Source organism: Halichoerus grypus, chromosome 11 (genome assembly GCF_964656455.1).
Source record: "Halichoerus grypus chromosome 11, mHalGry1.hap1.1, whole genome shotgun sequence".
NCBI classification, from domain to species: Eukaryota; Metazoa; Chordata; class Mammalia; order Carnivora; family Phocidae; genus Halichoerus; species Halichoerus grypus.
This window is the reverse complement of record NC_135722.1, coordinates 49,777,868-49,782,941: the sequence shown is the minus strand read 5'-3', so window position 1 is coordinate 49,782,941 and position 5,074 is coordinate 49,777,868.

Here is a 5,074-nt window from a genome sequence, read left to right as displayed (position 1 = left end):
CTTCATTTAAATATCTTGTAGAATAAGAGATACCTCTGTGTTCATTCCCTAAAAAGGATTAGGAGACATGTGAGAGGGTCAACCATATTCATACCATGAGCATGGCAGGTCTGAGGTACTCATGCCTGAATCTCTTTCCAAGTGCTACCAACTTCAGACTGAGATCTGTGCACGCATCCAGAACCATGAGCTATAAAGATCCTTCCCTTCCTCCCCCTGTCTTCTCTCTAGATAAGCTTAGAGGAGTGTCCTAGTACCCTCTTTCTATATATACTAAGTGTTTCCCATACTCACATGCACCATTGCTTGGATGTTAGGGATAAGGAACAAGGTCTTGGGACCTGCCTGAGGACTCAGATCATATGGCTCCTTCTCAAAGTCAGCTAAGAGATGCAGTCAGTGAGGTTATTAATGAAGAAAGCACCTCCCCAGAGTTTTCCCTTTTCCAGACAATTGCAGATCTTAAGAAACATTTTCTCTATCTTAAACCCTCCTATGAAGGAGAGGGAACATTTAACTAATCTCCCCAAGGTCTTAAAACATCTTCTCTAAATAAGGTAAGGAAATAATATAGCCTCAGGTGTCAGTTTTGTGTGCGAGAAATCAGAACGCTTGTCTTTATGGCCCCAGTAGAACTTGTTATTACCTATGGGAGACCATTTATCTTCCACATCTACTTCAAAAGTCAAATCTTTCCCAGTTGCTCTCAGGAGGAAACTTAATTCATCTTCTTAGCCTAAAACTTTTGAATTCTCTCTTTTTTTAAAGATTTATTTATTTATTTGAAAGAGAGAGAGCAAGTGTGACAGCACGAGGAGGGGCAGAGGAAGAGGGATAAAAAGAGAATTTTAAGCAGACTATGCTGAGCACGGAGCCCGACGCAGGGCTAAATCCCATGACCCTGGGATCATGACCTGAGTCGAAATCAAGAGTCAGACACTTAACTGACTGAGCCACTCAGGTGCCCCTAAGTCTTTTGAATGCTCATTATATTTTCTGCTTGGTTTATCTCAAAGCTAGCTTGAGAGTTGAAAGTTAGATGGACTGGAGTCAACAAGGTAAGAGTCAGTCAGCCTTCCCTAGTAATCAACATGAACCCACTATCCGCAGTCCTGATCATTCCTTTATTGACTTCACCTCACCAGAATTTTTCCATTTTCCTGGAAATGATGTGAACATACTTATAACATAGTGCTTCAGCCAAGCACATCCCATCACTTTAGTCCCACGGATGATAATATCTGCAGTTTCTCCTTTGACCATGGCATGTTGCCTGTTACTGGTTTTAGAGGAAAATAAACATAGAGCACCAATGAACAAATTTCCTGTCCCTGAAGATCTGTTTGGGTTTCTGCTATGCTTTGTTAGAATTAACGTTTAATGCAAATCAGAGATGCAAATGACTACTCTTAGAATCATCAACTGTTACAAACTGTTATAGGCTGAATTGTGTCAACCTCAAAATATTCATATTTTGAAGTCCTTCCTAACTCTTAGTACCTCAGAATGTGACTGCATTTGGAGATATGGCCTATTAGGGAGGTGATTAAGTTAAAATGAGGCTATCAGAGTGGGTCCTAATGCAATCTGACTAGTGTCCTTAGAGGAAGAGGAAATTTAGGCATACAAAGAGCAGTGTGCACAAAGGAAAAGCCATGTGAAGACACAGGGAGAAGATGGCCATCTACAAGCCGAGAAAGAGGCCTCAGAAGAAACCAACAGTGCCAAAGCCTTGCTCCAGGGCATCTAGCTTCCAGAACTATAAGACAATAAAACTCTGTTGTTTAAGCTATGCAGTCAGTGGTACCTGTTATGGCAGCTCTAGAAAAACAGTACATTAACAATGTAAACAAGGACAGGTTACATAACCTCTTCAGTACTGAATGTATATTTAAGTATAAACTTAGTAGAATTTATACAGGACTAGATGTTAAAAGTTACAAAATTCTGGTGAACAATATCAAAGAAGACCTACATAAATGGAGAGATATACTGTGTTCATGGATCAGAAGATTCAATATAGTAAACAGGTCAATTTTCCCCAAATTGATCCATAGTTTTAATACAATTCCTGTCAATCCCAGCAAAGTTTTTTACAGACATAGGTAGGCTTATTATAAAATGTATAAGGCAGACAAAAGATCTAAATAGCTAAAACAATTCTGAAAAATAACAAAATTGGAAGAATAACTCTATTCAATATTAAGGGTTATTTTATAGCTATAGTAATCATGGCTGTGTGATATTGATGGGAGGACAGACATATAGAAAAATGGAACATAATAGGAAACCCAGAAATAGAATAGACTGACATTGATATGCCCAACTGATTTTTAAAATTTTCTTTTCTCTTTTATTTTTTTTAAAAAATTTCCCCAGCTTTATGGAGATATAATTGACATAATAACACGATGTCAGTTTTCAGGTATACAAGGTAAGGACTTGATACACATATATATTGTAAAATGATTAACACAATAAGGTTAATAAACACCTCCATCACCTCACATACTTACCACTTGTGTGTGTGTGTGTGTGTGTGTGTGTGTGAGATGGGAACATTTAAGATTTACTCTCTCAGCAACTTTCAAGTACATAATACAGTATTGTTAACTATAATCCTATACTCGGTACCCTCTGATCAACATCTGCCCATTTGCCCCAATGCCCAGCCCTTGTCAACCACTATTCTACTCTATTTCTGAGTTTGTTTGTTTTTTTTTTTAGATTCCACATATAAATGAGATCATACAATATTTTCTTTTTTTATTTGACCTTAACATAATTTCACATAGCAGAGTGACCTCAAAATTCATCCATGTTGCCAAAAAGGCAGGATTTCCTTCTTTTCTCATGACTAAATAATATCCCATTGTATGTCTATGTATATACAGATAGAGATAAAGAAAACCTGATATATATATATTTTTCTTTATCTATTCATCTGTTGATGGATATGTAGGTTGTTTCCATGTCTTGGTTACTGCATATAATGCTACAATGAACTTGGAGATATAGCTATCTCTTTGAGACAGTGATTTCACTTCCTTCAGCTATGTACCTAGAAGTTAATTGCTGGATAATATGTTAGTTCTGTTTTTTAATTTTTTTGAGTAAACTCCATCGTGTTTTCCATAGTGGCTGTACCAATTTACATTTCTACCAACAGCACATAAGGGTTCCCTTTTCTCCACATCCTCACTAACATTTGTTATCTCTTGTCTTCTTTTTTTTTGTTTTATTATGTTATGTTAATCACCATACATTATATCATTAGTTTTTTCATTTTTTTTCCATACAGCGTCACTTCACTTGATTTTATATATTTTTTTATTATTATGTTATGTTAATCACCATACATTACATCATTAGTTTTTGATGTAGTGTTCCATGATTCATTGTTTGCGTGTAACACCCAGTGCTCCATGCAGAATGTGCCCTCTTTAATACCCATCAACAGGCTAATCCATCCCCCCACCCCCCACCCCTCTAGAACCCTCAGTTTTTTTCTCAGAGTCCATCGTCTCTCATGGTTCATCTCCCCCTCCAATTCCCCACCCTCATTTTTCCCTTCCTGCTATCTTCTTTTTTTTAAACATATAATGTATTATTTGTTTCAGAGGTACAGGTCTGTGATTCAACAATCTTACACAATTCACAGCACTCACCAGAGCACATACCCTCCCCAATGTCTATCACCCAGCCACCCCAACCCTCCCACCCTCCACCACTCCAGCAACCCTCAGTTTGTTTCCTGAGATTAAGAATTCCTCATATCAGTGAAGTCATATGATACATGTCTTTCTCTGATTGACTTATTTCGTTCAGCATAATACCTTCCAGTTCTATTCATGTTGCTGCAAATGGCAAGATTTCATTCCTTTTGATAGCTGCATAGTATTCCATTGTATATATATACCACATCTTCTTTATCCATTCATCTGTCGATGGACATCTTGGCTAGTTCCACAGTTTGGCTATTGTGGACATTGCTGCTATAAACATCGGGGTACACTTACCCCTTCGGATCACTACATTTGTATCTTTGGGGTAAATACCCAGTAGTGCAATTGCTGGGTTGTATGGTAGCTCTATTCTCAACTTTTTGAGGAACCTCCATACTGTTTTCCAGAGTGGCTGCACCAGCTTGCATTCCCACCAACAGTGTAGGAGGGTTCCCCTTTCTCCGCGTCCCTGCCAACATCTGTCCTTTCCTGACTTGTTAATTTTAGCCATTCTGACTGGTGTGAGGTGGTATCTCATGGAGGTTTTGATTTGGATTTCCCTGATGCCGAGCGATGTTGAGCCCTTTTTCATGTGTCTGTTGGCCATTTGGATGTCTTCTTTGGAAAAATGTCTGTTCATGTCTTCTGCCCATTTCTTGATTGGATCGTTTGTTCTTTGGGTGTTGAGTTTGATAAGTTCTTTATAGATTTTGGATACTAGCCCTTTATCTGATATGTCATTTGCAGATATCTTCTCCCATTCTGTCGGTTGTCTTTTGGTTTTGTTGACTGTTTCTTTTGCTGTGCAAAAGCTTTTTATCTTGATGAAGTCCAAATAGTTCATTTTTGCCCTTGCTTCCCTTGCCTTTGGCGATGTTTCTAGGAAGAAGTTGCTGCAGCTGAGGTCGAAGAGGTTGCTGTCTCTGTTCTCCTCAAGGATTTTGATGGACTCCTGTCTCACATTAAGGTCTTTCAACCATTCGGAGTCTATTTTTGTGTGTGGCATAAGGAAATGGTCTAGTTTCATTCTTCTGCATGTCCAATTTTGCCAACACCATTTGTTGAAGAGACTGTCTTTTTTCCATTGGACATTCTTTCCTGCTTTGTTGAAGATTACTTAACCATAGAGTTGAGGGTCCATTTCAGGGCTCTCTATTCTGTTCCATTCATCTATGTGTCTGTTTCTGTGCCAGCACCATACTGTCTTGATGATGACAGCTTCGTAATAGAGCTTGAAGTCCGGAATTGTGATGCCACCAGCTTTTCTTTTCTTTTTCCACATTCCTCTGGCTATTTGGGGTCTTTTCTGGTTCCATACAAATTTTAGGATTATTTGTTTCATTTCTTTG